This window comes from Ursus arctos, unplaced genomic scaffold, assembly GCF_023065955.2.
Source record: "Ursus arctos isolate Adak ecotype North America unplaced genomic scaffold, UrsArc2.0 scaffold_7, whole genome shotgun sequence".
Taxonomy (NCBI): domain Eukaryota; kingdom Metazoa; phylum Chordata; class Mammalia; order Carnivora; family Ursidae; genus Ursus; species Ursus arctos.
Genome location: NW_026623089.1, coordinates 1,064,421 through 1,083,837, shown reverse-complemented (window position 1 = coordinate 1,083,837; position 19,417 = coordinate 1,064,421). Strand labels below are relative to the sequence as shown.

At 55.6% G+C, this 19,417-nt stretch overlaps 1 protein-coding gene across 1 annotated transcript in view; it reads left to right on the top strand.

Annotated features, from left to right (window-relative positions):
- Positions 1-15,535: 15,535 nt before the first annotated feature.
- The window catches only part of JAKMIP3 (Janus kinase and microtubule interacting protein 3), a 63,774-nt gene continuing 59,892 nt past the window's right edge, over positions 15,536-19,417 (top strand). Inside the window, exon 1 of the mRNA XM_057308778.1 lies at positions 15,536-15,785. The gene's annotated coding sequence lies outside the window, so the exon portion shown is untranslated. The remainder of the gene's footprint in view (positions 15,786-19,417) is intronic.

Genomic DNA, 19,417 nt, shown 5'->3' with positions numbered 1-19,417 from the left:
CCACCTCAATGGGGACCCTCTTTTCAAGGTAAATGCTTGTTACTGATCTCTGGGCTCTCCGCGCTGTGGACCCAAGCCGAGGCCCTTGTCGACGGTGCGAACTTGCTCACACTGTGTGGGTGTCGGACGTGTCTGTAGTCCCCTGCTAATCCCCTCTGGGAGGCAGAGCCCACCTCCCTCCCCTTCACGGGGCTGGAGGCGCCTGGCTGCCTGTAGGGAAGCCTCGTGGCCTCGTGTTGGGGCATGCCCCTGGGGACACACCACCGGCCGTGTGGTAGGGGGGCACCTGGGCTCCCAGCCACCCTCGCGCGTGTAGACATGGGTGTGTAAGCCACGCTGGCCTGGAGCCCCAGCCCCACAGCTGCACCTGACGGCTCAGGGGTCAGCAAGGACCCTCCTGGCTAAGCTTTCACCAAGTTTCTGACCCACCCGCCCCCGAGCAGAATGAAATGCTTGCTCTAAGCCTCTAAGTGCTGGGGCGGTTTGTTAACCCGACGGTCAGAAGACAGGAGCGGCAGGGTTTGGTCAGCTTGTTTTGTGGAAGACGTTTGTAATTTGTTCTGTTTTGCGGTGCTGACTGCTCCATTTTTATGTTGAGAGGAAATTTGGGGAGGTTCCAACATTATGACATTATCGCTGCCATTTTGCTCCTGCCTGGGAAGTACGTTTCTTCATTTCTACTTAATGGTTTCGCTGATGTATGTTTTTGGGTTGAAATCTGTCTTGTTTTGTGTTATTCTGTTAGCTGCACTATTTTCCTCCTTTTGCATCGACTGAGGGGTCCCCCCCTTCTGTCTAAACGTCGTATATTACGTTTTCTATCATTTTCATGATTATGATAAAAAGTAGCAGGAAAAAATCAACTCCTTGAGGGCTAACCCTAATCCAAATCCTCCTCCCAGCTAAGAAAAAGGAACTTGGGGGGCGCCTGGGTGGCTCAGTCGTTAAGCGTCTGCCTTCAGCTCAGGGCGTGATCCCAGAGTCCTGGGATTGAGCCCCGCATCGGGCTCCATGTTCCACTGGGAGCCTGCTTCTTCCTCTCCCACTCCCCCTGCTTGTGTTCCCTCTCTTGCTGGCTCTCTCTCTCTGTCAAATAAATAAATAAAATCTTAAAAAAGAAAGAAGGAAAGAAAGAAAGAAAAAGAAATTAAGAAAGAAAGAAATTAAAAAAGAAAGAAAGAAAGAAAGAAAGAAAGAAAGAAAGAAAGAAAGAAAGAAAGAAAGAAAGAAGGAAAGAAAAAGGAGCTTGGGAAATTTTAACTTGGCTTATCCGTGTTCTAAATTTTATGATTTTATTGCTGGCACTTTTTCCATCTTGTTTGTTCTGTGACACCGCTGGAGACATTGTTAGCTTTCCGCAGTCACTTCTTGGTTCTGGTTTCCTCACATGTTTAGCACTTCTGTTGCTGTTTCTTCCTGCCTTTGGGATCACCTCCCACCCCAGGCACACCCGTAGAGCTTCCTCTGTGCAGAACTCGCTTCCTACTCTCTGATCCTCCCCTTTTCAGGTCTGAACGTTTGCTTCTTTCAAGAGTGAGGGTGGAAATACTCTCACGGGGCTGGGATTCTTGTTTGGCAGGTGTTTCTGAAGCGTAGTTAGCCGCTGTCCCTTAGCCCTCACGCTCGCACTGCTCCGATGTCAAGTCTGCGTCACTCTCCTGCCCCTGACCGCGAGCTCTGTTCCTCCGGCAGACTGCGTTTTCTCTTCATCTTTGCTGCTTTCTCCTCGAGGTTCGTGATGATATGTCTAGATTCTGCCTCGTTTTGCATCTTGGAGTTGTTGTCTTTCATCAATTCCAGACAATTTTTGGTCATGATATCTTCAGATTCTGCTTCTAAGGTTTTTTCCCTTCATTTTTCCTTCTGAGAGAGCTTCTCATTCTGTCTCTGTTTTCTTTCTTTTTTATTTTTTTTTAAGATTTTATTTATGTATTTGACAGAGAGACAGCCAGCGAGAGAGGGAACACAAGCAGGGGGAGTGGGAGAGGAAGAAGCAGGCTCCCAGCGGAGGAGCCTGATGTGGGGCTCGATCCCATAACGCCGGGATCACGCCCGGAGCCAAAGGCAGACGCTTAACCGCTGTGCCACCCAGGTGCCCCTGTCTCTGTTTTCTTACCCCTACTCTGGGTGTTCTCTTTTTTTTGTCTCTTTGTGCTTAATTCTAGGTTATTTCTTCTGAATTACCTTCCCGTGTACCACTTCTCTGTTCTGCTGCCCAGTCTGCCACCAAGTGTCCATCGGGTGTCTGATTTCAGTTATTATATTTGTTTTTACAAACTTCTCTCTTTTTATTCAGCTTGGACGTATCACTTCTTACAGTTTTCTACTCCCTGAAGTTATTGTCAAGCTTGTAACTTATTCCCTTAAATAAAATAGGAGGAGACGGTGCAGGGGTGCACGGGAGTTCTGCTTTCTGCTCAATTTTGCTGTGAGCCTAAAACGGCTCTAAAAATACAGTCTCTTTAAGAAACAGGAAGCCTTGCTCTTTTGTAACCGTGTTTGTTAATTCTAATGCATGAAGGTTGAATGGGTCTCTTCTATTTTTTAAAACTCGGTTCTTGCTCGTTTGCCTTGCTCCCTGGTTTCCTGGCTAGCATTAGGCTCATGTTCACCGCTGTCCTTGAACATTTGCTTGCAGGATTTCTCGGAGACCTTGTATGAATATGCCCTTCTCCAGAGAAGGTCATGTCTGCACCTGCCAGGCCGCTGGCGGCACCTAGTCGGAACCACATCAGACCCAGCTCGGCCTGGAGTCCTTGGTGCCACTTGGGTCATCTGCTGTGCAAGGACCAGTCTGTGGTCACCACTCCTCAGGTGGGGGGCTCCCTGCTGTGACCAAACCAGCCGTCTCTTCAGCCCCTCGGAGTCTGGGTGCAGTGTGGGTGGGCTTGATCCCCAAGGGCTCAAGCATGAGGTGGGTGACCAGCAAACCCCCCAATGGAGCAAATACAGGGTTCTCTCCTGCTTCCCTCACCCCCAAGAGGCTAAGAGCAGAGGTTCAGGGGCAGGGCGGTGGCCACCCTTAGGCAAAGGTGCTGTGATTCTTCGGTTACCCCCTTCTCTCTCAGTGTAGGAGGGCCCTGGGATTTGTCCTCTCGGCATTTTGCTGTCTTAGGTGGAAGGTGAGTTAGTTCTGACCTAACCTCGCCCGCCACTACCTGGGAAAGAGTTCCGAAATTCCTCTTTGTCCCCATGGAGAACTGAGGAAGGTCTGGAGGTGTTGCCTTCTGTCCAGGGGGGTCTAGGAGCAGAAAGCTGGCCACCTAAACAAGACTCTAAGCTTGAGGCCACATTGTTGTGGTTTCAAGTGCACCTTTGGAATGACCACAGGTGGACCAGGGCACTTTACTCTGTGTACTTGGAAGAGGATGTGGAATGAGACAATTTCTAATGCCAGTATGTGTAGCCGGTGTCAACCATGGCTTGGAGAAACAGCAGACTTACGGAACGTTCAGTTAGTGTAAGGGACACACCTGGGAAAGGCCTGGCTCTCCTTCTCTTTCTCCCACAACTTCTGTTTACGAAGAATTTTAGAAATGGTGGTGTGTGCGTGTAAAAGCCATTACATAGCTTCCTCTGTGGACAAGCTCAGGGAATGATCTCTGGATTAATATTTCTTGAAACACTCACCTGCAAGAGCGCACATCAAGGCTCTGCCAGAGGTTAGGAGAATTGGCAGACATGGGAGCAGATGAGTGGTCGTGCTGATTGGGGCAGGTGGGGCATGCACGAGTCTAGACCAGAGCCAGCACTGGGCAGCCCAACAAATGCACCATCCCTGCAGAGCTGACTCCAAAAGCTGGCTCAGGAGTCAGGGAGAGGAAGGTTGGTCGGTAGTAGAGATTACAGTGGGGTCACCGCTGGGTCCCAGACTGAGGTGCAGTCAGTGAGCTGAAGTCAGGAACAGAATTAAGAGGTGGCACCACGAAGGGCACCTGAAAGGCTGTTCTCGTGGGAACAGGGCAGCTGCCCCTGTAAACAGTGGGCCTGGTCCTGAGGCCTTTCTCCTACCGCAGAGGGCGCTGGCCGGGGTAGGCTCTGCCCTCCCCAGGCCGGACCCCAGGGTGGATGGAGGGTGTTCTGGGGGCTCCTTGTTGTGGACTCGTCAGACTGCTGGGGTCCGTGTTGTCAGTTTTATTTCTGCAGGAACCAGCACCGTGATTCTGGAGGCCGCACTCCTGACCGGGCGTTGGCAGCAAATTCCTTCGTCAGTGGGACTGGTTTAGCGAAGACCGAAATGTTCGTGCGCAGCGGACACGGGGTTTCACTGGGGCGCCGGCGCATGCCGGTGACTTGTCTTGAGAACAGCCACTCAGAGAAATTGGTTTGAGAAATGGCATGAAATCAATTAAAACTCAACATCTTTCTTCCGCCAACATTTGGGAGGAAATGAAAGCAAAGCAGGCTTTGGCAAAAAGCCAGCAGGCCGCAGCGACGTCAGGTTAGGAAGGAGGACTGAGGGGGAAGCCAGAGGCAACCTGCCGGTCCCCGCGAAGGGCGCGTGGGGTCTGAGCCGCTGGCGCCACGCAGCCCTTCTCGGAGCCACTCGATCGTCACTCACTGTGGTTTAATTAACGCTCGCTCTCACTTCACTGACTTTTTTTTTCCATCTGAAATTCTGCCTGAACTTGGGAGCCAGGTCCGCGGGAGGCTAATGAGCTGCAGCCTTATTCTCTCCAGCAGGGTGGGCGGCCCCCTGTGTGGTCAGACCCCTGGGCTGGAGGGACCTGGTAATCGGCCCTCTCCCCTTGGGGGGCACAGCCCACGGACCCCTGCCCCGCAGTCTCATTCGGACAGCCTTCCGTGGGACCGTGGGGTGGCTCCCTCCACAGCGCCGACCCGCAACGCAGGCCTGTGTGTGCCGTCAGCCGCCGCTGCTGACCCCCTTGTCCACCGGGCCCGGCCGGCTTGCCGGTCATCCGTCAGGGCAGGTCTTCCAAAGTCTGGCTCGAGAGCCAGAAGTCTGAGTCCAGTCTGGCCTCCTCATTCTTGGGGCGGCAGGACTCCTCTCACCTGTCCGAGCCCAGGCTTCTCTGAGAAGGAGGGGCGCTGCTTGGGCGGGGCTGTGAGGCCCAGTGAGGCCCGGGCGCCGCACCTGCAGGAGCCTCTCATCCCACACCCCTGCACACCCTTGTGCAGTCCACTCCCTTCGTCACACTGTGGACACGTCCTCCTCTCCTCTTGTTGTAGAGGAACCGCAGGAAACACACATGCCTAGTGCCCCAGCCACCCCAGGGGAGCCCCCGAGTAGCAGGCCTCACACTGGAAAGGCCCCTCCGGAGTCGATGGTTCCTCAGGAGCAGCTGGGTTCGCAGGAGCTCCCCTTTTAAAAGCAGCGGATCAAGCCCCAGACAAAATTCGAAGTCTGGCTCCTGGTCCTGGACGCACGCAGCTCTGGACGCAAGCCTCTGGGGCCGGGTGTGTGGCTCCCGGGGGCTGGAGCATGGCCGGTCCGCCGCTGGGCCCCAGCCCCCTCACCTGCACCCCCAGCTGCTCACTGCTTTAGTCTCCTGCCCTGCCGCCGGCCGGCTCCCTGGGGCGTCGCTGGCCACACATCCTGAGGCTGAAAACTCTGACGCCCGCACGGGCCTCCGTGCCCACGTCCGGCAGCACACGCCAGACTGGAAGGCTGGTTCCGGGCTCAGCTGCTCAGCACAGCGTTTAGTTTCCCCAGGTGACAAAGGCTGCGGTGTGGGTCGGGGGAGGACACGGCTTGTGCAAGCCCAGAGCATCACCAGAGGCGTGCTGGAGGAGGGACGGACAGCAGGACGCGCAGCAGGACACCAGGGCACCGGGCACTGCCTAGCTGGGTCGCGTCAGGGCTGACGACACAAGGACACAGGCACCCAGCACAGGCTCGGTGAGCTGGCGGTCAGCCACCCCAGCCAGAGAAGTGCAGGGTGTCCTGCTCAGGTCCTTCTGCCCGACAGACGGTCACCTCCTCCTCTTCCTCAGCCGGCCTGCGGGGCCTTGGGCTGGGCCCTGGTGGCCGAACAAAGGCAGCTGTGTCCCGTGTTTATGACCCTCATGAAAGGGGCGTTCTCTCCAGTGCTCGGCAGGCCCACGGCCACGACGCCCCGAAGCATGAACGGGCTGTTCTTTGCCGTGGCTTTGGATTAAACACGCTCATTAGCCCCGAGCACAATGAGTCCGTGTTCGCCCTGCACCCCGGGGTGACGGCAGGGAGAGGGCTCAAGGGACGTCCCAACCAGAGGAGCGCAGGGTCAGGGGGGACAGGGCGCTCCTGGGGACGCGGGAGATCTGCACACCTGCTGCCCCAGCCCCGCGCCCCATGCTCCCATCATTGATGGAGGCCCTGAGTCCGGTGACTTGGGGCCGCTCGGTGCTGAGTGCGCTCCATCCCCTGGTGACCGTTGTGGGCACGGGAGCGTGGGCGGTCAGGGTGTCAGGGCAAAGGAGGGGCAGGGCTGCCTCTGTTGGGTGAAGGCTTTGTGTGGCACCTGCAGGAATAACAGCCCAGGCGAGGAGCTGGCGTCTGAGGCTGGGGCTCGCGGGCTCTAGAAGCAGCCAGTGCTCAGGTCATGCCCTGCGGAGCATGCCCAGGTGTGTGGGTGCGGGTGGGCGTGAGAGCCGCCCCTTCCGGCTGGAGGCGGGGCCGATGCAGCGAGCTCCCCCCTCCCGAGGGCCTGGAGACAGGATGGGCCCTGAGTGCATTCCCATCATGTGCTCGTGTCGCACGCGTGTGACTGTGGCCCCAGGGTTGTTGGAAAATCGCAGTCGATCTCGGGGAAGGTACTATTGAAGATAGAATGTTTGGTTTTCGATCTCATCGCACCCTCCCAGCCCCAGCGGGGCCTCTGCTGCTCGGGCACGCGTGGGCCTCCGTCTTCCGTTCTCCGGTGCGTGTCCCCAGGCTCCCTACACACTGGTGGCAGGAGTGGCTCCCTGGCGGGCATGGGCAGGGTGGGAACGGCCCACTGTCCGAGCTTCTGGATGGCAAACCTCTCCTGTGTGGTCCTGACCAGTTGTGTGCGTCAGCGACAAAGGGGTCTGGTTTCCTGCCCCGCGACTCCGCTGCAGGCGGACAGGCTTTCCTCTGGAAGGCTCTGTGGTGCTGGTGCCAGGGACAGAGTTGCCAGATTCCCAGGAACGTCTGTGGGTGAAGCCCCTTTGATGGTATCCGTGCTGCACCCGCCAGGAGGCATTTGTCCTCCAGCAGTGAAGGGTCCATCTGCGGTCTTCAGGAGGACCTGAGATGTGCCGAGAATCTTCCTGGAGCACAGCCGTCGTACTGAGGATGGAGGCGGGACTCGTTCACTGGTCCAAGTCAGGGGGGACCTCAGCACACCGAGGTTCACGTATTTCCGAGGAAAGACAGTGTTTTAGGCGGCACCTCCAGCCACGTGTGACGGCCAAGCGGTCTGGCTGGCTAGGACGACCGGAGGGCTGCGGCCCTGCTGTCCCTGCCCGTGGCTCTGTGTGGCCTGTCCTGGGGCCTGGAGGACAGTCCCTCAGGGTGTCTGACCTCAGCCCTGCCGCCTCAGAGTTGCTGCAGGACAGGGCAGGTGGACGGTGGGAGCCGGAGTCCCTGGGTCCACACTGCCTGTCCACCCTTGCGGCCACGCTCACGCCCTGGGCTTCAGATTCCGGGAAGCTGACTGTACCGTGGAGAACCAGAGGGGAGCAGAGACGATGGCATCGTGTTCAAAGCTGTTTGCGTCAGGGTAGATGGAGCTGCAGTTTCCGAGGTAAATGGAATCGTTGGCCTGGTGGCCATGAAGACCGCCCGAGAGAACTGCCTGCACGTCCCCGCCCCAGGACTCCGGGTGGAAGGGCCAGAGTTGGCTTCAGCTCATTTTACAGGGCAGAGAGCGAGGCAGGCGGAGGCAGAGGGATCCATCGGGGTCAGAAGACTGCGTGGAAACCCACAGCTATGACCTTGGATCTGTTGCTGGGGCTGGGTGGGCAGGGGCTCTGTCTGCCCGTGGCCTTCCCTGTTGTGCCCACGGGGGGTTGGAAGAGCAGACAAACTTTCACTGAGGGGAGCTGAGACTAAGACCCGGGGAGGGCGGTGCTCGGACCCTCGAAGGGCCACCCCCTCCTGAGGGGCCTACGAACGAGTTCCCACCAGCACCGAGGTGACCTCGTCTGTCGCCACTCACTCAGAGACATTTTGGGGAGACTTTCAAGAGCCAAGTCTGTGCTTCTCCCAGGTATGGAGGCCTGAAATGACAGGACTGGACCCCCCAACCAGGAGCAATGGTAAGATGGGTCCAGGAGGTGACCCTAGGGTGGGGTGGGGGACACCAGGGTGGCTCCGAGGAACAGGGAGAGAACGAGACAGCTCTCCTGACAGATGCAGGAAAAGCGTTTGATAAATTGTAACAGCCACCCCCAATGTTTAAAAATGTGCTGGAATACCGGTAAGTTTTAATCTGAGAAACAAGCCATCGGAGTCCTGTAGCAAATGTGATGCTTAGTGGTGGGCCATGCGGAGCATTTCTCTTCAAGACAGAACAAGAGAAAGCTGCTTATGACCACTATTTCTCCCTAACGTGCCCTGGAGTCCCGTCCAGCACAGGAGCTCGGGGAAAATAGTGGGAGAGTATAGAGATGGGAGGGGAACAAACAAAACTTCTGTGTCTGGAGAATGTGAACAGACTATCAGAACTGAGAAGAGATTTCAGGAAGTTGCCGGCACAAGGTCAATATAAAAAAACCAATAACGGGTGCCCGGCTGGCTCAGTCAGTGGCCCGTAGGGCTCTTGATCTCGGGGTTGTGAGTTCGAGCCTCATGTTGGGTGTAGAGAGGACTTAAAAATAAAATCCTAAAAAAAGATCAGTAATGGTCCTTTACAGCAACTTTCTGCCAGTGACAGTGAGGAAAGGGGGCAGTGGTCACGGCATACCTGTCGACATACCTGTCGTGATGGCAGCACACGGACGAGGCACCAGCGGGAGGTAGATCGCACGTTGTGCAAACCCCTTCGGAGAAAATGACGCAACTTCATTGAAAAACTTTTTGTAAAAAAGCCCTAAATAAATGGAGAACTGTACTAGTTCATGTAAAGACTCCGTGTCAAAGAGATGTCAGCTCCCTCCCAAATACTCTGTAAGTTCAGTGTGATTCCAATCAGAGTCCAAGTCGGGCTTGCACTGCCCTGGACAAGTTGGTGCAGGAGAATCAAAAGCCAAGTTCGAAAAGCAGCAGCGCGGAGGAGACGAGCCCTACCAGACGGCAAGACATCTCTCGAAACCGCATAGTGATGCTGGTCCAGACTGAGGAAGACCCAGCACATCGCAGCCGGTGGTTAGAGCCCCATGACAGCAGGAGGCGCGTGGACGAGCTGGCACCGTCAGACCGGCGGGAGGGGCGGGATCCTCGCTGCGGACGATGCGCACACTCGGTTTTCCACGTGAGAAGATCCCTGAGCAAGAACCTCGGAGGAAGCCTTACTGCGCCAGGGAAGCATTTCTGAAGCAGAAAGAAACCGTCCTCAACAGAGGAAAAGATGGCTAGAATGGTTGAGTTTGAAGTTTCTGCAGGATGGAGGGCAACGTTAACATTGAAAAGGACTAGCCAAGACTTTACCAACAAAGGGTTAGTATCCAGAATACACACTGGCTTCCTTCCCAGCAACCAAGGACAAGTAAGGGACAAAGACGAAGGTGACGGGAGGGACCGAGGATCACAGATGCTGAAACCTGGCCGGCAATTGGCATAGCAAAGCCCAGCTACGTCATCAGGAGTCAGGGAGGCAGCGAGGCCTGCAGCAGGGTCCCCTCAGCCATCACGCTGGCCAGCGTCACACCGCGGGACACAGGCATTTCTGATGCCTGAGCCCACCCCCGGCCCTCCCCGGCTAGGTACCTGTGCAAAGCCATCTGAGCAGACATGCGTCCGATGCCCACGGGGCCGTGCTCACTGTAGCATCGTTTGTGAAGGTGGGAAGATAGAAACCACTGGGCTCCCCGTCAGCAGGGGAGGTGGGAAACGGACGCACGGTGTGGTTGCTCACATTCGGGAGCACGGTGAGAACGATGGGACCCACAAGCACCAATGTGCATGAACATCAAGGAGCAAACATAGAAAATTGCCAAGGATACGTTTGAGTGTGGTACCGTTTCTGCTGTTTCTGAAAACACACAAAGCAACAATAATGAAGGTACATCCATGCGGGCAGAGCCGTGCCTGGAACGACAAGAAGGGTCTGGGCATGAGAGCCGTGGCGCCGCGTGCTGAGCGTGACGAGGACGGACCCCAGGGGAGGGGTCCTGGCAGGAGGTGGGGCCGTGGAGCAGAGCGCAGGGAGGAGGGGAGGCAGGGGCGTTGGTCAGAAGAAGAGTGGACAGGGGGAAGGGGCAATGGTCAGAAGAAGAGTAGACGGGGGGAAGGGGCGATGGTCAGAAGAAGAGTGGTCGGGGGGGAAGGGGCGATGGTCAGAAGAAGAGTGGACGGGGGGAAGGGGCGATGGTCAGAAGAAGGGTGGACGGGGGGAAGGGGCGATGGTCAGAAGAAGAGTGGACGGGGGGAAGGGGCGATGGTCAGAAGAAGGGTGGAGGGGGGAAGGGGCGATAGTCAGAAGAAGAGTGGACGGGGGGGAAGGGGCGATGGTCAGAAGAAGAGTGGACGGGGGGAAGGGGCGATGGTCAGAAGAAGAGTGGACGGGGGGAAGGGGCGATGGTCAGAAGAAGGGTGGAGGGGGGAAGGGGCGATAGTCAGAAGAAGAGTGGACGGGGGGGAAGGGGCGATGGTCAGAAGAAGAGTGGACGGGGGGAAGGGGCAATGGTCAGAAGAAGGGTGGACGGGGGGAAGGGGCGATGGTCAGAAGAAGAGTGGACGGGGGGAAGGGGCAATGGTCAGAAGAAGGGTGGACGGGGGAAGGGGCGATGGTCAGAAGAAGGGTGGACGGGGGGAAGGGGCGATGGTCAGAAGAAGGGTGGACGGGGGGAAGGGGCGATGGTCAGAAGAAGGGTGGACGGGGGGAAGGGGCAATGGTCAGAAGAAGGGTGGACGGGGGGAAGGGGCGATGGTCAGAAGAAGGGTGGACGGGGGGAAGGGGCGATGGTCAGAAGAAGAGTGGACGGGGGGAAGGGGCGATGGTCAGAAGAAGGGTGGAGGGGGGAAGGGGCGATAGTCAGAAGAAGAGTGGACGGGGGGGAAGGGGCGATGGTCAGAAGAAGAGTGGACGGGGGGAAGGGGCAATGGTCAGAAGAAGGGTGGACGGGGGGAAGGGGCGATGGTCAGAAGAAGAGTAGACGGGGGGAAGGGGCGATGGTCAGAAGAAGGGTGGTCGGGGGGAAGGGGCGATGATGGTCAGAAGAAGGGTGGACGGGGGGAAGGGGCGATGGTCAGAAGAAGGGTGGACGGGGGGAAGGGGCGATGGTCAGAAGAAGGGTGGACGGGGGGAAGGGGTGGTGGTCAGAAGAAGAGTGGATGGGGGAAAGGGCGATGGTCAGAAGAAGAGTGGACGGGGGGAAGGGGCAGACTCATTCTGATGTGCTGGTTCTGGGATGGACGTGCCGCCTAGCACGGCAATTGTGTGTCTGCGGCTGGGAGCCATGGGGCGGCAGAAAACGCGTGTGGGACTGGTCTGGGGCATAGCCGAGCTCTCCTAAGGATAGCAGACAAGGAGCCGGGAAGGAAGGTGGAGGCCGGGGGCAGGGGCAGAGCTCAGACCTGGGCCCTCCGGGGACCTGGTGAGATGGCCGTGTGGCGGTGAGCCTTCCGCACAGAAGAAAGTGGAGATGCCCACGGGTTACGGGGTGCCCCAGTACGCCCTTGCCAGGCAGCTCCTCTGTGCCGTGGGCAGGGGTGGTCCATCCTGGATGCTCAGCCTTCGTTTCAGAGACCTTCCAAGTTGGGGTTGAAGGCGGCAGTGCACCTCGGGAGGCCTGTTCAACACCCAGCTTCTCCCGGAGGACTGGGAAGGATTGCTGTTTTCTTAGGTGTGCGTCTTTTATTTTCTAAATCCTCGACGATGCTCATATACTCCTTTCGTCATTAGGAAAACAGGTGCTATTTGAATGAGCAAACTGCTCCCCAAATTTTGCGAATCAGCACGGCTCTCGTGCCTCCTCCTCCCCAGCCCTTTGGGGGCTTTGGAAGGGACACCATCTCTCGCGGGGTTCTGTGCGAGGACGGTCTGCAAGGGACGTGCTGGTCACAGTGATGAAAGGCCTGTTGGTAGGTCTGTGCATGTGAGTAAGTTTGAAGATGAAAGTAGTTGTTTTTATTCTAAGAATAAATACATATTCCCTGTTTCAAAAAGTGCATACAGTGCAGAAAGCTATGAAGCCAAGAGTCTAATCGTCTGAGATCCCACCCCCTGGAGGGGTTGCCACTTTACACTTCACTATATACACTTCCAGACTTCCAATTTTTCTGTGAAAGCAACTGACACGCACACACACATTTTTTCACTTTTCTATCGTGTCAAAATACACAACATCAAACTTGCCGTCTTAACCATTTTAAGTGCATGGTTCCGTGGTGTTACATACATTCACACCGTCGTGCAGCCGTCCCCACCATCCACCCCCATTCCTCTTTTCATCTCATAAAACTGGAACTCTGTCCCCACTAAACTCCACGTCCCCGTCCCCCTCCGCTGCCCTGGCGTCCACCATCCAGCTTCTGTCTCTATGACCTTGAACTAAGTGCATCACGTGAGCGGAACCACACGATATTTGTGTCTGCGTGATCTCAGCACCGTCCTCAGGGTCCATCCATGCTGCTGCACGTGTCAGAACTGCTGTCCTTTTTGAGGCCAAAGGGTATCCCACTGTAAGGATGGACCGGTTGTCTATTCATCCATCAGTGGGCACTTGGGGTGCTTCCGTGTTCTGGCTCTTGTGAATAGTGCTGCTATGAACACGGGGGTACAAATATTTCTTCTCAGCCTTGCTACCCAGTAGTGAGATTACTGGATTATACAATAATACAATTTTTATTTTTTTGGGAGCGTCCATACTGTGTTAACAACAGCTGCACCATTTTGCATTCCCACCAACAGTGGACCACATTCCAATTCTTCCACATCCTTGCCAACACTTGATGTTGTCTAGGTTGTTGTTTTTTTTTCTTTTTGATAGTAGCCATCCTGGGTGGAGACGGTGTCTCGTAGCTGTGATCTGCTTTTCCCTAGTGACGAGCACTGCTGAGCATCTTTTCGGGAGCTTTTTGGCCGTCTGTATGTCTTCTCTGGGGGGACGTCTCCGCAAGTCCTTGGCCCATTTGTGAGCCAGGTTGTTTCTTTCTTTGCTGTTGAGTTGGGGAGTTCTCTATATATTCCGGGTACTAATCCCTCTTCAGATACAGGATTTGCAAATATTTTCTCCCCTTCTGTGGGATGCCTTTTTACTCTGCGGATAGTGTCTCTTGATGCACAAAATCTTTAAATTTTCATGAAGCCCAGTTCAACCATTTCTTGTTGTGCCTTCGGCATCGTATCCAAGAAATCATTGCCCTGTCCAGTGTCATGAAGCTTTGATCCTGTGTTTTCTTATAAGAGCTTTGTTGTTTTAGGTCTCACATTTAGATCCTTGATCTAGTTTGGGTTAATTTCAGTGTGTGGTATTGGGTAAGGGTCCAGCTTTATCCCATCGCATGGGGATGTCCAATTTTTCCAGCACCATTTGTTGAAAAGATTGTCCTTTCTCCATTGAATGGTCTTGGCACCCTTGTCAAAAATCATTTGGCCATATATGCCAGGATGTCTTTCTTGGCTCTCTATTCTATTCTATTGGTCTATATTTCTGTCTTTAATGCACACACTTATTTTTTAAATAGAAACGTGATCATATTATACAAATTGCTTTAAAATTTTTTATTTATTTTTTTAAGATTTTATTTTTAAGTAATCTCTATACCCAACGTGGAGCTTGAACTTACAATCTTGAGATCAAGAGTCACCCACTCCACCCACGGAGCCAGCCAGGTGCCCATATACACACTGGCATTTAAAAAAACCTAAGATGTTGTTTACACCCTTCCATGTCAGTACGTATAGACAAGCCATGTGCAGATGGTACCCTGTGTTCTGGTAGATGCCCATTCCATCGGTGATGTCGCCGATCTCTTTGTGGACTTTTAGGATGCTTCCAGTCATTCATGTGTGTCATGTTACGGGCAACATACCATAATCATCCTTGAGTGAGCTGTACTGCACGTTGTTAGAGCAGTGCCTGGCACAGGGTGAGTGCTATAAAAATATCCAGCAGAATTTGCTCAAACACCATTATTCTATCATTTCCTTGGGACACATTTCTAGGCGTCACATTGCTGAGCTCATGGCTGTGCACTGCCTGCTGTCTCTCCCTCTGGCCTGGGGAGCAGCCGCCCTCTGACATGGGCGCTGGGCTGGAGCAGTCCCCACGAGCGTTCGTGTCCTCGTCTCAGGGCACCATCACCCTCCACACGGGTGGGGTTTGGACCTGGTCTCCGGAGCCCTCCTGCATGTCCCTCTAGCACCTGCCAGCTGTGTGACCACAGGCAAGCTGCCCAGCCTCTCTGGGCCTCCATTTCCTGCCGGCGAGGAGCTCAGGAGAGTGTCAGCCAGAAGAGTGTCCTCACCGTGGTGGGAGGCACGGCGCCAGTGTTAACCAGAACAACATGATAATTTGTTCTAATTTGTAGTTACGCAGGTGTGGACAAGCGCCGGGATAACCCAAACCCACGATGTCCCACGTGCTCATGACCACGCTGGATGTTACTGGTATTCACTCTGAGGGCTCCTGCCAGATGACGCCCACTGGGTCTAGGATGGGGTGAAATTTGGACATTTGGGTCCAAGTTGAAGGGGTGGGGTGGGAGGGAAGGGTGGGCTCAGGGCTGGCTGGGGCAGGTAGGGCCCTCACCGGCCAAGGATCAGGCCCTAACTGGGGAGAACCACGGCTGGGAGCCTCGTCCCTCATCCCCTCCTAGTTCTAGACCCAGTGCGGCTGCGGCTGCGGCTAACGTCTTGGGCAGGGCAGCAAAGTGCAAGGCCATCTGCATCCCTGATCGTAATTGTTTCCTTGATGCAGTCAGACCGGCTGTTCCTAAGTGCCCTGCAGCCTGGAACCCTGTAGGACCTGCGTTTTCCAAAGAGCCTACTTCCTGCACTTCGCTTCTCCGGGGCTTCACTGTGGGACTTGGCTGGAGGTCCGGTCAGGGGAGCTCGTGTGCCCCCACTCACACGACTGGCCCTGGTCTTAGTGTCGGATTCATTCCTCAGGGTTTAGTGGACACTCATCCTCCTAGCACCTCACCATTTAGAGTAAAACATCCTTGTGGAGTCGAAGTGCCTTCATATTATTGACCTTGTAGCTACGTAAAATCCAGAGGGGATTTTCCAAGGACAAGTGCTCTCCTGAAGCCGTGGAGGGCGAGCTCTGTGCACAGGACTTGTGCAGCACGGCCGCGTTCCCCACTTGTTTCCCCGTGAGGACGTGGCCAGACCCGCCCCAGTCCGGGATTCCTCCTGCTGTGCACACGGAGAAAAGCAGCTGCCCCGGTCTGGAGGGCTGTGCCTTTGCCGTGGGCAAGGCAGACCGCCTCCTCCCCCACCCTGTAGCCGTCTATGTGGTCTGGGGCCAGAGCGGTGCTGGGCTTTCCTGAGACGCCTGTCCGGGGAGGAGAGCTGAGGGATCGGCTGGCTGCCGGCGTCTGCCTAGAAACGCGGTGGAGACGGTCCCTCCCCCTGGATGCACGGCTGGTAAATTCCAACTGAAACATAAAAGCTGAGCGCTCTGCTGAGTCATAGAACCCTGGGAGCGGATTTTCACGCGTCGCCCTGAGTGTCCGCCGAGCCAGAAGGATCCGCGGTCAGGAGGCAGCAGAGGTGAGAGCAGGGGGCGCACGCAGGTCTGAGGCGGGCAGGGTTTCTGTTCTGAATGCTGCAGAGGCTTTGCTGTTTTGGGCCTGGGCTCCAGGTCTCCATGCACATGTCACTACATTTGAATTCGCTTCTATATTTAGCATGCAGACCTGTGTCGCCGGAAGTGAGCAGCATGGAGGAGCATGTTATCCTAGCCGTGCAGAGAATATCATGGAGCGAGATGCTTGAGATGCCCTTCTCTCTGCTCCTGCGTGCGTCCTGGGGAGGCTGGGCCTGCTTCCCCGTGGGCAGCGGGTTTCTCCGCCTAGACACCGTGCTTTTCCGGCCGCGTCCCCCAGGCTGGAGCCCGTTCACATGGCAGCCGCGGGGTGGGAGGAGGGCCAGGCTGGGCCTTCGGCCAGCACCGGGTGTGGCGAGCACCCCGGGAACCCAGCACCCGCGCCTCCTTGTGCAGCCAGGGGCCCCGACTGGGGCGGCTGGTGCAGGTTGCTCCTTTGGGCTGGTTTTCTTGTTTACCATGGGGCGTGTTGATGGCTCTGGTCCTTACTGCCCACTGGCCTGGGGTTGGGTGGTGTCTCCCTGTGACCCTTACTCAGGACTCACATTTTGTCCAGGGACAACACTTTTTATGCGAGGAACTTGTGTTTTGGGGAAAAAACAGCTTGTTAACTGGTTTCCCACCCTTTTCCTCGACAGGCGCGGTGGCTACCCCACCATGGCTGGGTTTCTCCGGTCGTTCGGAGAAAACTGGTGGTTGACCAGGGGCAGGCAGGGTCGTGTGGAGACAGTATCACACGGGCGGCTTGTTGCGCTGGGATCTGAATGTCGGCCGGACAGCCGTGTAAGCAGGCTGGCGGTGTGGCCCTCGGAGGCTCTGCCGTTGGTCCGTAGTGGGGGCAGAGCCGGTAACACAAGAGAAGGGTTTCCCTTCATTCAAAATCCGGACTGGAGTTTGTACCAGAATGTTCTCAGCGGGTCCGAGCCTTTAAACAAGTCAGCCATGGCGGCTGTCACGGAGGAACCGGTCAGGCCAGGGCGTGACCTCGGTCCCAGGTTACGGGTCAAAGGTCAGCCTTTGTCTGAGGTTCTCTGGGGATTTCGGAAAGTCTAGTAGATGGCGGTGCATTCACTCTTTAGGCTGAGGATGCGGCAGAGGGGTGGGGGTGGGGCACTTGTGTCTGGGTTTCCTTTTCCGTGATTCCGTGCTGAACGTGGGCAGGGAGCACAGAGTTCCCACGGCCACGCAGACGCCCTTGAGGGCCCAATGTGTTGAGGTCCCGGCCGGGGTACCTGAACAGCTGGGAGGTGTCCCTGCAGCCAGGCTGCTAGGAAGGAGACAAGACTCTTGGTCCCACGTAGTTTGGAACAAGCTGCTCTAAGAGCTCGTGGAGGCTTCATGCCGACCACGGCTTCTGTGCACCGCGCGTTCCACGTGGGACAGACACCACATCTTTTTACTTCTCTCCTGCCCGGTTTCCAGACACGGGAGCCGCGTGGACCCCGGAGCAGCCCCCTGTTGTGCAGACACGCGGTCTTTCTGGAAATACCCCCCCACCCCGTCTTCCTGCACAAACCCCATGGGTACCTGTTTCCTGTCTCACATATGGTGCTGGACCAACAGGGCTTCGGGGCGGGCTTCGGGGAGCATCGTGGGGGGTGCTCGGGAGCCCCAGACGGGACCCGGCCTTCGTTGGCCCCAATGAACAGCGAGCGGCGGGCCGCGGCCGCCCCTCTGGCGCCGTTCTCCATGGCCCCGGGTGCCAGCACTTAGTGACAGCTCAGCAAATTCTATCAGAATCCCCGTGGGCCGTAGGAACCCGTGTCTGTGCCAGAGGGTTGGGCCCAAAAACAGCCTGGCCTCGACGTGAAGCCAGATCCAAGCCTAGAGGAGGGAAGGGGCGCTCAGCCGGGGATACTGTTCTGCTCGCGATGAGGGCTTTCACCCAAGGAGAAGGCCGTGAACGTTCAAAACCAGACACCTGGAGACTTGGTCAGTGTCTGCTTCGCACACGGTGTCTCCAGTGTTAGAGCGCGCGGCCATCGAGGAGTGGCCCCCGTCCCTGGAGCCCTGTGGACACCCCCCTTCTGGTGGGCGGCAGGCTGGGGCTACTGTCATAGCTGCTGGAGTGAACCCAGGGAAAAAACAAGAGAAGGCTTCTTCTCTCCAGGCGCTCGGTTCACGACCTCCATGGACGCAGGTCGGCGCTGTTTCCTCCTGGCCCTCGGGGTCCCCGCGCCTGACGGCCAGCTCTGCAGCCTCTCGCGGGACTTCTTCTGGGCACTGGCCGGACACGAGGGTCTGCGTCCTTCTAACGGGTCGTTAGATGCGTTTTCTTTATGAAATACAGGTGCGGTTTTTTTTTTCATAAAGTGAGTCTATTCTCATGATGGAAATATTAAAGAAATCTAGAAAAGGAAAAAAAAAGATGAGACCCACAAAATAAGATATTAAAATTTTAGAGTAGCTCCCCTTTCCTTTTTTTTTTCTATCCATTCCCGTTTTGCCTTCTGTCTCCCCCCTTGTACGAGACACTCATTTTCCTGTTAGAATAAGCTCTTACCAAGCATCCCTTTAAAGTCTGCCCAGTATGTCTGTGCGGGAACTTCATCCCTGAGAGTCGAGGTTGGTTCCGGGTTTTCACGATTACAGACAGAATGGCACTGAGCACCTCTGAGCAGAAGGTTTCCCCCGGATCCGGACGACCTCCTCGGGGTAGACTGCTGGATGGAAAACCCTGGACTGAATGTTAGGGGCGCCCTGCAGGTCTGTTAGGACACGTCTCCGCGCTCCTTCCCAGAAGGGCCCTCGCCGCGCACCTGTCTCGCCGGGGATGCCCAAACAGCCAAGTGACTATATCTCGCGTGGCTTTGAAACTTCCTTTTATGCCCACGAAACCGCCTCTATCCTCAAGATGCTGAACATAACCACCCTCTCTAAAGGGTTTTCATTCCTCCCTCGAGGTTCCTCCAGCCTTTCCCGCGTAGCCATGCTAACAGGTGTGCAGTGGGAGAACCTTGTTTTACGCTAAGTCCCGGACGATTGCCGCTGCAGCCTCTCATGGGCTTATTTGCTGCCTGTACACCTACTTTGATGACAAGTCTTTCAAAGCTTCGGCCTATTTTTAAACTGGGTTGTCTTTTTTTTTTTTTTTTAGATTTTATTTATTTATTTGACAGAGAGAGAGACAGCCAGCGAGAGAGGGAACACAAGCAGGGGGAGTGGGAGAGGAAGAAGCAGCCTCCCAGCGGAGGAGCCTGATGTGGGGCTTGATCCCATAACGCCGGGATCACGCCCTGAGCCAAAGGCAGACGCTTAACGACTGTGCCACTCAGGCGCCCCTTGGATTGTCTTTTTATTATTGAATTTTGAGAGTTTTAGAATATATATCTATACAAGTCCTTTATCAGATGTGTGTTTTGCAAATACGTTTTCTCAGTCCGTGGCTGGTCTTTTCATTTTCTTAACAGTATCTTTCGAATACAAGAAATTTAAAATTTCTATAAAGCCGAATTTGTCAATATTTTCCTATATGGCTTTTGCTTTTTTGTCCTAAGATGGTGAAGACTGTATCTGTGTTTTCACTTGCAGGTTTTAGGCTTTATGGTTCGGTCAGTTCCACGATCCCGTCCGACTT